At 36.6% G+C, this 18,052-nt stretch overlaps 1 pseudogene; it reads left to right on the forward strand.

Annotated features, from left to right (window-relative positions):
• The first annotated feature begins 3,923 nt into the window (after positions 1-3,923).
• LOC132513101 (vigilin-like) lies at positions 3,924-13,799 on the forward strand (annotated as a pseudogene).
• Positions 13,800-18,052: the final 4,253 nt, after the last annotated feature.

The following is an 18,052-nucleotide window of genomic DNA, read 5'->3' on the forward strand; positions in this document are numbered from 1 at the left end:
AAGTCACACTAACAGAGAGATTATTCTTCTAACTGAAAATTTTTAATGAATAACATTTTACAATCCTGGGTAAGTCCATTAGTTATAGCTCACTTTTTATGAACATATATAATGAAATGTAAGAGACTTATTTTAAAAAGGTATGAACCCCAGTCATTTATTATCAATATTTACATCTGCTTCATAAGTTCTGAGTGCAAAAACTCCTAATAAAGTATTGATATAGACAGAAACTTCAATTGATTAAAGCACAATTTGATATATTAAAAGTGTAGTACCATTGAATCCTATCCCTGAGCCTAAATCCATTAGTTAAACGTATCCTTATACATATATTCTAAAGACTTTACTATGCACATGCAAAATACACATACCTAATATTCACAATATATAGCATCATTAAAGATTTAGATGTGATTTTTAAATATAGAGACAGTATGATGCTATAAAAATATTAAACATATTTAACTTATTTTTGTTATTGATGTCTATATATATGAGTACATGTTAATTTCTTTTATATAATCACATATTCAATATTCCATTGAATGGATTAATGTATCACAAATATGTAAGCATCTTTTTAATTTATGGTTATGGTTTTGGTCTTAAATTGTTTAGTAATGGGACAGTTCTGTTATGAGGATCCTGAAAAATGTTCCCTGATAGATATAGGCATGTGTTTCTCTTAGAAATTTGACTCTGGAGTAAAGGGTGTGTACAATTTATCAATGATATATATTGACAAATGCTCCAAAAGCTGCTTCTAACAATTGACATTTGCATTAGTAGCATGCCCATCCCCCACATCCTAGTCCAATGCTAATTAAAATGTGGTTCATTGACCAGTACAGTTCCAAGAATTGTTTGGTACAGGTCAGCAGCAAAATAAATACACTAATTGAGAGTAAGAATTGTCCTAGTCCAAACTTATTGTGGTTAAACTTTTTAATATTTGCTAATATTGTGAAAATGATAATATTATGGATAGTTTATTTGTGTTTTCATAAGTATTAGAGAAACTGAATTAATTTTTTCTCTTGGTCATTCACATTTTCTCTTTTGTTTACATAAGGCACTTATTTTCCTGCTGCATTGTTGTATTGATTTCTTTTTTTATCTATATCATTCTTTATTTATTGTCCAAGATGCCAGGATAAAGCATAACATGAGGTCATAATTTCAGTTTTTCTTTTTTTTTAAATTTTTATTGGAGTATAGTTGATTTACAATGTTTTGTTAGTTTCTCCTGTACAGCAAAGTGAATTGATTATATATATATATCCACTTGTTTAGATTCTTTTCCCATGTAGGTCATTACAGAGTATTGAGAAGAGTTCCCTGTTGTCTACAGTAGGTCCTTATTAGATATCTATTATATATATAGTAGTGCGTATTTGCCTCTATTGAGATTTCTTACATTTTCAACCACTCATCTAATTTCACCAGCACTCGTAAATATGATTCACTTCTGTCTGAGAAACCCAATCCCTCTATTTTTTTTAACATCTTTATTGGAGTATAGTTGCTTTACAATGGTGTGTTAGTTTGGGCTGTGTAAAAAAGTGGATCAGCTATATGTATACATATATCCTCATATCCCCTTCCTCTTGCATCTCCCTCCCACCCTCCCTATCCCAGCCCTCTAGGTTGTCACAAAGCACCGAACTGATCTCCCTGTGCTATGTGGCTGCTTCCCACTAGCTATCTATTTTACATTGGGTAGTATATATAAGTCCATGCCATTCTCTCACTTCGTCCCACCTTACCCTTCCCCCCACTGTGTCCTCAACTGCATTCTCTACGTCTGCATTTTCATTCCTGTCCTGCCCCTAGGTTCTTCATAACCTTTTTTTTTTTAGATTCTATATATATGTGTTAGCATATGTTATTTGTTTATCTCTTTCTGACTTACTTCACTCTGTATGACAGACTCTAGGTCCATCCACCTCACTACAAATAGCTCAAATTTGTTTCTTTTTATGGCTGAGTAATATTCCATTGTATATATGGGCTACATATTCTTTATCCATTCAAACCACCACTGGTTTGGTGGTGTTGAATTCTCTTAGCTTTTGCTTGTCTGTAAAGGTTTTAATTTATCCATCAACTCTAAATGAGATCCTTGCTGGCTAGAGTAATCTTGGTTGTAGGTTTTTCCCTTTCATCACTTTAAATATGCCCTGCCACTCCCTTCTGCCTTGCAGAGTTTCTGCTGAAAGATCAGCTGCTAACCTTATGGGCATTCCCTTGTATGTTATTTGTTTTTCCCTTGCTGCTTTTAATATTTTTTCTTTGTATTTAATTTTTGATAGTTCGAGTAATATGTATCTTGGCGTGTTTCTCCTTGGATTTATCCTGTATGGGGCTCCACAGACTTGATTGACTATTTCCTTATCCATATTAGGGAAGTTTTCAACTGTAATCTCTTTAGATATTTTCCCAGTCCCTTTCTTTTTCTCTTCTTCTTCTGGGACCCCTATAATTCGAATGTTGGTTCATTTAATGTTGTCCTAGAAATCTCTGAGACTGTCCTCAATTCTTTTCATTCTTTTTTCTTTATTCTGCTCTGCAGTAGTTATTTCCACTATTTTATCTTCCAGGTCACTTATCCATTCTTCTGCCTCAGTTATTCTGCTATTGATTCCTTCTAGAGAATTTTTAATTCCATTTATCATTTGTTTATTTAATGTTTAATTTCATCATTGTTTGTTTGCTCTTTATTTCTTCTAGGTCCTTGTTAAACATTTCTTGTATTTTCTCCATTCTATTTCCAAGATTTTGGATCATCTTTACTCTCATTACTCTGAATTCTTTTTCAGGTAGACTGCTTATTTCCTCTTCATTTGTTTTGTCTGTTGGGTTTTTACCTTGCTCCTTCATCTGCTGTGTATTTCTCTGTCTACTCGTTTTGCTTAACTTACTGTGCTTGGGGTCTTCTTTCTGCAGGCTGCAGGTTCGTAATTCCTGTTGTTTATGGTGTCTGCCTCCAGTAGGTTAGATTGGTTCAGTGGGTTGTGTAGGCTTCCTGGTAGAGGGGGCTGGTGCCTGTGTTCTAGTGCATGAGGCTGGATCTTTTCTTTCTGGTGGGCAGGACCACATCCATTAGTGTGTTTTCAGGTGTCTGTGACCTTATTATGATTTTAGGCAGCCTCTCTGCTAATGGGTGGTGTTGTGTTCCTGTCTTGCTAGTTGTTTGGCATAGGGTGTCCAGCACTGTAGCTTGCTGGCTGTTGAGTGGAGCTGGGTCTTAGCGTTGAGATGGAGATCTCTGGAAGAGCTCTCGTCGATTGATATTATGAAGGGCTGGGAGGTCTCTGGTGGACCAATGCCCTGAACTCGGCTCTCCCACCTTAGAGACTCAGGCCTGACACCTGGCCAGAGCACCAAGACCCTGTCAGCCACATGGCTCAGTAGAAAAGGGAGAAAGAACAGAAAGAAAGAAAATAAATAAAATAGTTATTAAAATAAAAAATTTAAAAAATATTATTCAATTAAAAAATAAATGTAATAAAAAGAGAGCAACCAAACCACTAAACAAATCCACCAATGATAACATGTGCTAAAAACTATACTAAGATAAACATAAAAATCAGAAACTAGTCAGTCGCATACAGCAAACCCAAATTCTACAGTGGTTCCCAAAGTGCACGGACTCAGTTTTGGCATGATTCGTTGTCTATTCAGGTGTTCCACAGATGCAGGGTACATCAAGCTGATTGTGGGGATTTAATCCACTGCTCCTGAGGCTTCATGGAGAAATTTCCCTTTCTCTTCTTTTTTCACACAGCTCCTAGGGTTCAGCTTTGAATTTGGTCCTGTCTCTGCATGAAGGTCACCCTCTGGTGTCTGTTCTTTGCCCAGACAGGAGGGGGTTAAAGGAGCGACTGATTAAGGGGCTCTGGCTCACTCAGACTGGGGGGATGGAGAGGTATGGAATGCTGGGCCAGCCTGTGGCGGCAGATGCTCCCACGATGTTGCAACAGCCTGAGGTGTGCTGTGTGTTCTGGAGAAGTTGTCCCTGGATCGCAGTATGCTGGCAGTGGCAGGCTGCACAGGCTCCCAGGAGGGTAAGTGTGGATAGTGATCTGCGCTTGCACACAGGATTCTTCGTGGCTGCAGCAGCAGTGTTAGCATTTGACGCCTGTCTCTGGTGTTTGTGCTGATAACCGTGACTCGTGCCTGTCTCTGAAGCTCATTTTGGTGGTGCTCTGAATCTCCTCTCCTCACACACCCTAAAACATTGGTCTCTTGCCTCTTAGGCAGTTCCAAATGCTTTCCCTGGACTTCCTTCTGGTTAGCTGTGGTGCACTAGCCCCCTTTCAGGTTGTGTTCATGCAGCCAACCCCAGTCTTCTCCCTGGGATCTGACCTCCAAAGCCCAAGCCTCAACTCCCAACTGCCCCCACCCCCATCCCCCGCCCCACCAGGTGAGCAGACAAGCCTCTCAGACTGGTGAGTGCTGGTTGGCACTGATCTTCTGTGCGAGAATCTCTCCACTTTGCTCTCTGCACCCCAGTTGCTGGGCTTTCCTCTGTGGCTCTGAAGCTTCCCACTCACCCACCCCCCAGTGAAAAGGTTTCCTAGTGTGTGGAAACTTTTCCTCCTTCACAGTTCCCTTCCAGAGGTGCAGGTCCCATCCCTATTATTTTATTTCTGTTTTTCCCTTTTTCTTTTGCCTTACCCAGGTATGTGGGGCGTTTCGTGCCTTTTGGGAAGTCTGAGGTCTTCTGCCAGCGTTCAGTAAGCGTTCTGTAGGAGTTGTTCCACATGTAGATATATTTTTGATGTATTTGTTGGGAGGAAGTGATCTCCATGTCTTACTCCTCTGTCATCTTGAAGGCACTCCTGTATTGATTTTTAAGTGCCTTTTTATGTTCAATAGAATATGCTTTTGCTGTATTTTATTGTTTTATTTTTTCTGCTTGTCATTTGAATTATTAGCCATAAAACATAATTTTTAGTTCTTGGAGCATGACACACCCTACTAGGCAATGAAAATACAGCAATGAAAAAACAAATTCTTGAAATCCAGGAACTTACATCCTAATGTGTGTGTGTGTGTGTGTGTGTGTGTGTGTGTGTGTGTATGTATTAGGAAGCATAGCGATAGACCCTAACTGTGTCACTGAAGTAAATAAAATAGTAAAGAAAAGAGCAAAGTGATAGAGTGAAGAGTTTATTTAGTTAGGTCAGGCAGAGAAGTCATCTTTTAGGAGATATTTGAGTTAAGATGATGTTTGAAGTGAATGATAAGAGGAGGAAAGTACAGGAGACTTGGAAATAGGAGATTTGCAAATGGATGAACTAGCAAATGGTAAGGCTTTGAAGAATAATTGCACAAGATGTGGCCAAACAACAGATGGACCAATGTAGCAGTAACATAATAGAAACATGACTGGTAGATGAGACAATTGAGGTTGAAAGGGATTGTGTCCTAAAGGATTTAAAAGGTCAAAAAGAATTAGATAAAATGTCTTTTCATAGATAAAAATAATCAAGCATTGGTAATTTCATACAGTTTTACTTAATAGTTTTATTTTATTCTAATTGCAGTGGGAACCCACTCAACAGTATTAAGGACAAGAGTATGAGTTTATTGATGCTTTATCAACTTTTTGACTGTTATTTATCATTTTTTAAACATTTTTATTGAGATATAATTGATATATAACATTATGTATCATTTGGGTGATCAACATGTTGATTTGATACATTTGTATATTGCAATATAATTGCCACAGTGATGTTAGCTAACACCTCTAACATGTCATGTAATTATCATTTTTTTGTGGTGGGAACAAGTAAGATATAGTCTCTTAGGAACTATGGAGTTTATAATACAGTATTGCCTATATCACTATGCTGTGCATTAGACTCCAGGGTTTATTTATCTAGTAGTTCCAAGTTTGTACCCTTAAACAACAGATCCCCAATTCCTCCACCCCCAGCCTCTGGTAACAAATATTGTACTCTGTTTTTACAAGTTCAGCTTAAGTTTCCACATATAAGTGAGACCATATAGTATTTGTCTTTCTCTGTCTGACTTGTCTCACATAGCATCTTTAGAGTCAAAGTGAGTATCTGGTAAGCAGCATACAATGTGCTCTTGCTTTAAAAAATAAATCCAGCCAGCCATTCTGTGGCTTTTGATTGTTAAATTATACCCATTTACACTAAGAGAAATTATTGATATGTAAGGACTTACCAATGCCATCAATTGCTTTCTGGATGTTTTGTATCCATTGTTTCTTTTTCCTTCTGTTTCTGCCCACCTCTGTAAAATGGTGATTTTCATATTAGTATGCTCTGTTTCCCTTTTCTTTATCATTTGTTCATTTACTCTAAGATCTTGCTTTGTAGTTACCATGAGGCTTACATAAAATATTTCATAGAGAAAACAGTCAATTTCAAGGTGATAGCAACTTAATCTTGATCACTTACACAAACTTCGTTCTTTCACTCCCTGTCTTTTATTTTTGATGTCACAATTTACCTCCTTTTATATTGTATATTTGTTAACAAATTATAGTAGCTATAATTATTTTTAATAGTCTTCTCCTTTAACTTTTATATTATAGTTAAGTGGTTAACACACAATCCTATTAAAAGTTGCAGTTTTCTAAGTGTGACTGTATATTTAACTTTACCAATGTTTTATATACTTTCAAGTGTTTTCATGTCACTGAGTAGTGCCATTTTGTTTAAGCTTATAGAAATCCTTTTAGCATTTCTTCAAAGGCAGGTCTTGTAGTAATAAATGCTGTCAGATTTTTGGCAAGAAGTCTTCATTTTTCCTTCAGATCTGAAGGATAACTTTACTAGATAGAATATTCTTGGTTTTCAAATTTTCCATTCAACACTTTAAATATGTTATTACACTCTCCCCTGGCCTGTAGTGTTTCTGCTGAGAAATCTGCTGATTGCCTAATGGAGGTTTCTTTTTAAAGAGTTACAATTTCCCCCCACTTGGCTCTTTTTAGGATTCTCTATCTTTGATTTTTCACAGTTTCATCTAATGTGTCTTGGAGAATGTACTATTGCACTGAGATAATAGAATTATCTATTGACTTTGTCAACTTGGACTTTCAAGTCTCACTCTGGGTTTGGGAAGTTCTCAGCTATTATTTCTTTAAATAAAGTTTCTGCCCCTTTCTCCCTCTCTTCTCCTTTTGGGATCCTGATTACTCTAATTATTGTCTCTTGATGGAATCACATAAATCACTTAGTCTTTTATTGTTGTTCTTTCCCCATTCATTTCTGTTGTTGCTCAACTTTGACTGGGTTTCAAAATTCCTGTCCTTTAGCTCACTTCAATTCTTTCAATTCTTTCTTCCATTTGCTTTACTCTGATACAGATGCTCTCTATTACATTTCTCATTTAATTCATTGAATTCTTCAGCTCCACAATTTCTGTTTGGTTCTTATTACATTTTCTATGTCTTCAGTAAATATTTTGTTTATGTATTTTTTTCCTGATTTCATTGAATTGTTTTTCTGAGTTTTCTTGTAGCTCACTGGGTTTCTTCAAAACAGCTATTTTGAATTCTTTATAAGCTAAATTGCAAAAATCTGCCATTGAGATCAGTTATTGGAGATTTATTGTTATCTTTCGGTGATGATATGTGTCCTTTATTTTCTTGTTCCTGAGAAACCTCTCTTATTTCCCAGAAGGTGGTGTTATAGCTCAAGTTTGTGGTTTCTCCCTTGCCCACAATCCTGGTCTGTTTTTCTGATAGCACTTTTTACCAGACTTGCTTTCACCATTGCACTTGGGAGCATGTGGCCAGAGTGGGAAGAGGTGTGAGTTTAGCATTTGCATTATTAGGGATGCCTGCAAACCTGTTGAGGAGATCTTCAGGACAGGTACTCCCAGAGTCTCCTGGGTGGACCTCCTGTTAAAGTCCTGAGCACAGTCAGCAGGAACTATGTCACTTTAATGCACTTTGATATTCACTGACTTTTTCCCAATCTTCTTCCTCCTCCCAACCATGGAGCTTCTGCCTTAGTACTCTGAGTTCTGCTGGAAAGAAATGTGTTTCTCCAGCAGCATCCTGCACTAGTGGGATAGCTGAGCAATGTGTGCTCTCCTTTCTTCTCACAGAAGAGGTTAAAGTTGCCAGATATTTCAGCCCTGTGCAGTGTTGCCTTGGGGGAGGGTGACACTGGGAAAATTCCTGATACCATCTCCACTGTGACCAAACAGGATTTTTTTTGTTTTTTGCTCCAGTGACATGTTGGAATTTCCACCCCAGGAAGCCTGGACTTTTGCAAAATCTCTCTCATCTGTAGGTATCTGACCAGGTCAGCACTCTCCATGGTTTGTTTGTTTGTTTGTTTGTTTGTTTGACTGTGGTGAGAGGGGTTGAGGCAGGTTTGCTGGCTCTTCTAGTTCCACAGCCCATACCGATATCTGTCTACCTCCTACCAGATGCACAGGTGGGTGAGACTCCTTCCATATCCCTTGGTATACTGTGCTGGATCCCACAACTCCCACAAAGGTGGGATGTTTAAATTCAAAGGATGGATGTTTAAATTCATTGTTTAAAAAGGGAGACAAAAAGGAAGAATGTTTATACCACAACGATGCTGACATCACCTCTTATTTGAATGTTTTGTAGAAAATAGGTCATAGGAAGCCAAGAGTAGGAGTGGTATAGCAATTCAATACTTGTTACAGTATTGACATGCTGGCTTAAACTAAGAATGTAGAATGGAAATGATGAGAATAGGTCAGACTTAGATTAACAAGAATGTTCTTACTTTACATGTGTTATGTGAAAGAAAGTGAGAAGTCAAAGATGATGCCAAGTACTTGGCCTGAGAAATAGGAGAAAACCCTGGGGACATTTTCTGAGTTTCAGAATATTCCAAGAAGAGAAAGTCTGGGGACAAAATCAAGCGTTCACTTGATATATTACATTTGAAAGGACTATTAGACATTCAAGTGATGATATGAAGAAGGTTTATGCATATACACATTGCATTTCAGGGTTGGAGTAGTAGATTTGAGGATCATCAGTCTGTCAATGATATTCAATGTTATGAGTGTAAACTACATCACATATGGAAAAAATATAGACAAAGAAAGGAGTCCAAAAGAGCATCCTGTAACACTTGGGTATATAGAGTCCCAGTGGAGGTCTTGGAGCCAGGAAAGAAGATTGAGTTACAACAGTCATTAAGGTAAAAGTAAATAGAATTGAAGCATTTTTGAGCAATTAAAAGGAATATACTACTGATATATGCTATAATATGGTTGAAAACAAAAACCGGATTGTAAAGGCAAAGAATCAAGGTACAAAAGACCCTCTTATACTGTTTGATAATATTTTTATTTAATGTCCAGGAAATGCAAGTTTATAGAGGAAAAATAAATAAATTAGTTTTGCCTGGGTGTGGAAACAGGATTACCTGCAAATGAGCATGAGGAAGCTCTTTCGGGTGATGGAAATGTTCTTAGCCTGGGTTGTTGTGATGGCTGTACAGCACTGTAAATTAACTAAAAATCATTAAATTGTATGCATAGACTATGTGAATTTTATAGTATATAAATTATTCTTCAAAAAGCTATTAAGAAAATAAGGAAACCCTGTAAATATGGTATTATTGAAGACTAGAGAATTATATTTTTCCAAAAATAATTTGCAGTCAATAGTGCCAAAGGTCAAAAAATGATGGCACTGGGTAAGGCAAAATGAGGTTTGAGATGACTCTGATAAGAATAATCAAAAGATATATTTCTCTTCTTTAACAAAATGGTGGCTGTTTCCTCACAGTCCCTATAATTTGAACCTTATCTTGGTACTCTCATAACAGTAGAATAGATGAACCTTGGACATTTTTATGAGTTCTATAAATATTAGGATTTCAATTTTTATTGATTTGAGTTTATAGATTAATTTGGAAAGGAATTATGTCTTTAAAATATTTATTTTTCCCACACAGTAATATGCAAAAAGGCAGCTACAGGATGAATTTTCTGGCTACTGACCATGTAGCTGCAACACCTCTAAATAATTAAAAATCAACTATGAATTACAAAGAAAATTTAACAGCACCCAAGTAGATACATTCAAAAAGATAATGATGTTACTGCTTTAAATTCAGAAGAGGATCTTGACACGCCAAACTCCAAAGATAAATTCGCTGAACTTCTAGAGAAAACAAGTTGGTTGGAAAATGCTCAGGAGCCTGCTGCATCCTCAAACAATAATAGTCAACTTATCATGACATCAGTCATCACTCAAGGTTTTATGTGCCTCTGGAGGAGAAACACTATGTGAATCTGTTTGAGGAAGGTACACAAGCAAAATTCTATCTAGACTTCATGCAAAGAACTGGTGCCAACCTAGAAGTAACTTTTGTCAAAAACCAATGCCTCTACATTATAGTCTCTGGTAAGCCAGAATCTGTCACGAAAGCTCAGAAGGAGATTTTTGCATGTTTTAAGAAACAAGTTTTAACTACAGCTTCCATTCCCAAAGAACATCTTTGCTTTGCTAGTCTTGCTAGGCAAGACTGGTGAAAAACTGCAAGACCTAGAACAAAAAGCTGCAACCAACATTCAGACCTTATACCCAGTTAACCACAGCACCTGGATCAATACTACTGGCACCAAAGAGATCATGAAAAAGGCTCCACATGAAGTCTTACTTATGTCTACTGAACAAGACAAGTGTGCTGAAGAAAGGTTAGATGTGGGAAAAGCATTTCATCCTTTCATTGCTGGACCATCCAATAAAACTTTTGACAGAATCCTACAGGAAATGGAGGACCACATCCACATCTCACCATCTAGTGCCAATCAGATACAAATAAGCTTTCCTGGAAAAAAGCAACAACTAGATCAGGATCAGGCTTGTGTAAAGAAGATTTTTGACAATACTACAGAGAAAACCACATCCATAGATGTGGAGAGGAAGTTGCAGCACAAATGTACATAAGTCCCCAAAATAATTCTGTCCAGGAGATCCTAGAAAGAACTGGAGTTTCAATAGAGATCTCACCGTCACAGAGCATGTCAGATTCTGTGACATATCATTGTAAGCCTGAAAGTTTAAGGAAGGCATTTACTGAAGCCTACTCAAATACCAAAGTTTACACTCTTTCCTCTATCTCTGTACCTTCCTGGCTTCACAGATTTGTTATTGGTAAGAAAGGTTATAATATATCTACAATTACTTAGAACATGCCAAAAGTTCACATAAATTTTACTGGAGAAGATAAAATTACAATAGAAAGGCTGACAGAAGATGTTAATTATGCTAAAGAACAAATTGAGGTCATAGTAAAAGATCTTATTAACAGGATGGATTATGCAGAGATTAATGTTGACTATAAGTTTCACAAACTCCTGACAAGGAAGAAAGGTGTTATCATAAATGGGATTAAAGAAAGGAATAAAGTTTCTGTGCTAATCTCACCTGAAAATGCAAAGAATAACTAGATCAGCATTGAGAGGGAATCTCATGGTGCCCAACAGGCCAAGAAAGAACTTCTTGAACTTGCTTCTCATTTAGAAAATGAGCACAATGACTTAATCATTGAGCAAAGATTTCACCACGCAATCATTGGGAAGAAAGGTGAATGGATACATGACATCCATAAGAAGTTTCCAGAGGTTCTAATTACTTTTCCTGACCCAGTACAAAAAAAAAGTGACATTGTCCAAATTAGAGGATCAAGAAATGAATTAGAAAAAATGCACGTAATATTTGGAGAATGTGGTGACAGACATTGTAGAAAGTACCTATTCCATAACTATTCTCATCTTCAAAAGGCTTCACAAAAATGTCATTGGAAAAGGAGGTGCAAACATCAAAGAAATCTGTGCAGCAAGCAACACCAAAATTAATCTTTCATTAGCAAATAGCGACTCAGAAAATATTGTCATCAGTGGAAAGCCAGCAAACTGTGAAGTGGCTCGTGATTTGATTCTTTCAATTCAGAAAGATATAGCCAATATTTCAGAACTAGAAATTTCTATTCCTTCCAATCTACACAAATCCTTTATTGACTCTAAAGACGGTTTGATTGGTGCAGTCACGGAAGAATGAGGAAGTATCCATATCCACTTTCCAAAAAACAACTCGGGACTTCAAAGAGTCGTTATTAGGGGACCTGACCAAAATGTGGAGGTGGCCAAGAAAAAGCTGCTGCAACTAGTAGAAGAGCAAACCAAGAGTTATTCTGTGGTCCTCCATTTCAAGCCAGAGTATCATAAATTCCTCATGAGTAAAAATGGAGGCAATGTTCCCAAAGTCTGTGAAGAGACTAGAGCATGTACATTTTCCCTATCCCTGAGGACAAGGATCAAGACTTGTTAACTATTATAGGGACAGAAAAGTCTGTCAAAGATGCACAAAAGAAACTAGATGGTTTAATTACAAATCTAGATAATGTGGTAGAGGACAACATACTGATAAATCCCATGTATGACCAGCACTTTTTTATGCAAAGGGGCCAGGTGTTACAGGAGATGACTGAGGAGTATGGTGGTGTGATTATTAACTTTTCATGTTCAGGAAAACAGAGTAACAAAGTCACAATCAAAGGAGCAAAGCCTGTGTAGAAGCAGTCAATAAACATATTCAAGAGGTTAATGGGGATTTGGACAATGAAGTAGCAACAGAATGTGTTATTCCCCAGAAGTTCCCTCAGTTTTTCATGGGACCAATATGTTCTCGGATCAGACAAATCACTAGAGATTATAGCGTTCAAATCAAATTCCCAGAGAGAGAGGAGATTTCACTTACCAATAAACAGCCAGCTGTTCTAGAAAATAAGGAAACGGAAAAGAGCACTACAGGAGCTGCTTCTATTTCCCCAACAAAATGTGACACCATATTTATCTCAGGCCAAAAGGAAAAGTGTGAAGCAGCCATGGAAGCCCTTAAGGCTTTAATTCCTGTCACTGCTGAAGTAGATGCGCCCTTTGATCTACATCGTTACATCATTGGTCAGAAAGGAAGTAGGATACACAAGATAATGGATGAGTTTGAAGTTAATATACAGGTATCAGCACTTGAATTAGAGTCTGATATCATTTCCATCACTGGCCTTGCTGCAAATGTAGAACAAGCCAAGGCTAGATTACAAGAACAAGTCAAAGCTTTACAAACTGAAATAGATGATCGATCATTAAGAAATTTCAGACTCAAGTTCACATTAGACCCCAAATAGTACCCCAAGATCATTGGTCAGAAGGGGTTAGTTATTGCTCAAATTGGTTTAGAGCATAAAGTTACTATCCATTTTCCAAGTAAAGGGAGCAATGAGATACAAGACAAAATCACAAACATTGGATATAAAAATAACACCATAGCCGCTCGGGATACAATAATGGAAATGGTGCAAAAGTTTGAAAAAACAGTTACTAAGCAAATTTCACTAAACTATCGTGTTCATGGCCACATTATTGGATCCCGTGGAAAAGCCATTCATAAAATCATGTATCAATTTCAGGTTGACATCTCTTTCCCTCCTAGAGGAGTCCAAGATGCAAACATCGTCACTGTGACTGGACTCCCTAATAAAGTCACAAAAGCAATTAATCACATCCTCAGTCTTGAGGAATATTTTCTGGCTGTTGTTCCAAAGCATGAGTTACAGAAGGAGCATATGAAGAAGGTCATTCTGTGTGATTTAGTCTATATTCCATCCAAGAGTTTTGCAGAAAAAGATGTTCCCTGTACTGCAAACACCATTCAAAAGATCCCTGACATGAACAGCTCTGAATATTTTCCAAGCTTGGATCCTCAAGTGGACCCTAAGACTCACCGTTGGAGATGCAAATAATGACCAAAACCCAGAATTTTTTTTCCAGCAAGCTTACTGAAAGATGTCAAAAATTATCTCTAAACAGACCCAACTTCTGGATCATTTGTACATTTCTTATACTTTGACTCCAATACATCTCTCCTAAAATCATCCAAAATACGTTATAGTGAAAGTGAAGTGCTCAATTCTGTGTGAGTCCAGTAATTACCAATGTAGTGTCTAATTTCCACTCAGGACCTGCCTTTGAAATTTCATTTATGGGACAAACTTTCCATTGTTTTAAAGTTTTAAAAGTATTTCATTAAAATATTAAACAACTACCACATGCTTCCTGAATTTCATGATCTGCTTAGCATGTCATTGTTCGCTTAACTTTCATTATGAGAACTCAATAATGTGGCAAGGAGATTACATCTGTGTCATCGTCCCAAGGCATAAAGTTTGACTTCACAAAAGCTAAAACTGATTGTTTTAGTTTTTAGCACTGATTAGTGCTAAAAAAATAGCACTGATTATGCTATTTTTACCCTTTTTTCATGTATTCTTATTTGCATTACTCCTGATCTTCTCTTTTGTAGAGTGCAAACAGATTCTTTGCCAACAACCAAAATGTTCATTTAATGTGGCTTATAGAATAGAAAGAAAAATAAACTTTGGATATCATGATTAGGTGCTGGCTGTGGTGTTGGAGTGATTGCATATCAAAATTAACATAGCAGTGATGTTAGAAGGGATATGAAAGGCCAAGGAATGTAAAAAATATTATCAGGTTACTTAGAATTGCTTTGGTTTTTCGATGATGTTTCTAATTGCAATTTGGTAAATTAAGATTTCCATGATTTTTTTTTTCATTCCCCAGACATACTTTACAAAAGGCTTCCTTGGGAAAAAAATGTCAAACCCAAGAGACTGTATTTTCATCTATTTTCCAGTGATCTATTAAGTCTGGTAAAACCTTAGGGTAATGGTAACAAGTGTTATTTTAGTGAATTCTGTGGGTCACCAATAAGATCCTCCCTGTATGATAGAAGCACTTACTACTCATTCAGATGCTGCTGTAAACAGTTGATGTCTAGTGTTTACATCTACTCACCACCAGCATTTTCCTCATCTGAAGTGAGTCACCATGCCCAAGGCATGTCTCCTTCCCAGGGGTGGCATCAATCCAATGAGTAGTCAACCCAGCCCTGTTTCCTCATTTTAGGACAACTCTGCTTGGCCATCTTAAGTGTAGCGCTCACTGTGAGCTCAGATGTCTCCGTTGTTGGGACTACATCAACATTAAACTTTCTGCCCAATTCTGCTTTGTTCATTCCCCAACAGGTGTTCATCTAAGATGATTTTCCAGTAAACTTTCTATATCCAAATGCTCTCTGGGTCTGATGAAGCTATAGTTAGATGAATTAATCTGAAAAACACCCTTATATGGGATATGAGGGTTTGTCAAGGGAGGGGAAATGGAGACAGACCTTAATATTAATGATGATGACCAAATTTTAAGGAGTGGCTCACTTTCTTTTAAATAGTCTCAAGCTTCTGTATACATGCATATAGCCTTTCCAAAACACCGCAAATGTCTAGTGTTACTGAATATTTGATATCTCTTAATTTTGTTTTGTTTTGTTTTGTTTTTGCTTTGGCATTTAGAATTAAAGGCTTTGCATGACAATGTAAAAATTCTGATACCATCACTTGCTTCATCATGCCAAGCTGCTCTTCTTACAAAGGTGGGCCTGGATAGCAGGTTGGGGAGGAAGGATGCTTGGGTCAAGGTAACGGACATACACACCTAGGTTAGGATATATGTATATGCAATTCAACTAAGCTTTACCAAATTTTCTTTGTACAAGAAGTATATGAGTTCCTGGTGGTCCACAGCTTCATCAACAACTGGTGTTACTAGCCTGACCTGATAGACATTATTTTAGCATAATATTGATTTTATGCCACTGAGTCAATGTCTTTTATGATTATAGATAGACATGTACCCTAGCTTTTTGTCCTAACACATTAAGCTTAACCATTATTCTTCAGGTGAATCTGAGTTATGGTTATCCATCCTTGGAAAACATTACTAGCAACATACCAGATATTTATGTTTTACCCTCATGAGCTCCATCCCCAATATCAACAATTGCTCACTAGAACCGCTGGATGTTATTTTAGATTTTGCCACTATTGGGCACTGAAATGAGTCAGATTGATGCATTAATTAAATTTACCCCAAGGTTAAATAAATAATTTCCTCTTCTATATTTTATTTTTAAATATGTTTAGCCATGTTATTCAACAAAACGATCAGATTATCTGCAATGAGATTAGATGGAATATTAAGAGAGGGAAGAGATATGGGGATATATGTATATGTATAGATGATTCACTTTGTTATAAAGCAGAAACTAACACACCATTGTAAAGCAATTATACTCCAATAAAGATGTTTAAAAAAAAAAGGCCAGTGAGTTTTAAGGGGGAAAAATTTAAATAAGTTATGTAAAGACAATAGCAATAACAATAAAAAACAAAACCAGCATTATAGAAATAAACACAAATTCAAAAATAAACTACTCATAAAATTTCCAAAAAGAAATAAAACTCCAAAGATTAAATATACTTGAAAGTTAAATTTGGACGTTTTCCCTCTTTTTCTATGTTCTGAAATATTTTAAGTAGAATTGGATTATTTACACTCTAGACGTTCATAGAATGAACTCTCTGAAACCATCTAGGCCTCATAGATTCTTAAGGGAAAGTTCTGTATTTTCTATCATGGTCATTTGGTCTATTGAGATATTTTTTCCTACTTGGGTCAAATTTGATGTTTTATGTTTCTGGGAATTATCTCATTTATTTGTAGTTATATATTTTCCCAGGGCTTCTGTAAAAAAGTACTACAAACTTCGTGGTCTGAAATAACATAAATTTATTCTCTCACAGTTCTAGACGCTAGAAGTCTGGAATCAATGTCTTGGCAGGCCTATATTCTCTCAAAATGCTCTAGGGGATACTTTGTTCCTTGCCTTTTCTAGATTTTGGTAATGGTTGGCAATCCTTAATGTTCTTTGGCTTTTAGACCCATCATTCCAAGCTCTGACTCCATCTTCACATCTTTTTTCTATTGTATGTGTCTGTCTTCCCCCTTTTTTTATTATAAGGACACTAGTCATTGGATTTAAGCACACCAAGGTAATTGAGGATAATCTTATCTTGAGAACCTCTGTTATATCTGCAAAGATCCTTTTCCCAAATAAGGTTATATTCACAAACTCCAAGGGTGAGAATGAAAGGATGCCTTATAGGAGGTGGTGGTCACCATTCAACCCACTACAGCTTGGATGTCTGGAAAGTCATATGGAAAACAATAAAATTATCTTTTCCTCATTCCAAACAATTGTAGAAACTTTAAGTGGATCATAAAATCAAACGTGAAATTTCCAGAAGAAAGCATGGATGAAATCATATAATTTCACAAGATTAGTAGTTAATAAAGTCAAATTCTATAACAGATGCTCAGTAATACTTGAGTAATAGAAAGTAGAGAGAGAAAAATATTGGTTGTAGCCTCTCCATAAGTAAGTGTGAGGAAAGCTTTAACATTATAAAATCACCATATCTTGGGAAATATATTTATCTTAGCAAATTGTGTACACCCCAGATTTTGTCATTTGAGACATTTTTTACTTCAGGTGCAGTTCATATAGTTGCAGTGGTTGTAGCCCAAGTCTAATTTGAACAAGTTTCCTTATACAAACTTTCTTGTTCCTTTTGAGCCCAACATATCTGCCACTCCAGTACTATAGGAATATAGTCTCAGCTTAGTGACATAGCCTTCACTATCTCCTCTGAGCAGATATTTTCAGTTTTATGTTTTAGTCCATTGCCACGTGCTAAGGAAAATCATAAGTCTGTGAAATCACTAGGAAGCATTCCCCTTATTTCAAATTTGTTTCATCTGGAGAATCACAATTAACAGTTTCCTGAACTGGAGATAATGATGTTTCTGTATCTTGAGCCCCAAAGGACTTTATGAAAACTAATAATTCTTCCTTTTCTTTATTTTTTGAACATTTTTGACATTTCACCAAGAGCCAGACAAGATCAGCAAGCCCACGTTGTGACATATCTTTGAAGCTCATATTCTAATTACTTGATTATTTTCGATCCAAGAGATAGTGGACAAGAAAATGGATTCAAAACTTGTCCCCTTTGTTCCCTTCTTGGTCCTTGAAATAACTCACAGGATAAGATTATCAACTCAGCCTTACTTGAAT

This window comes from Lagenorhynchus albirostris, chromosome X, assembly GCF_949774975.1.
Source record: "Lagenorhynchus albirostris chromosome X, mLagAlb1.1, whole genome shotgun sequence".
NCBI lineage: Eukaryota > Metazoa > Chordata > Mammalia > Artiodactyla > Delphinidae > Lagenorhynchus > Lagenorhynchus albirostris.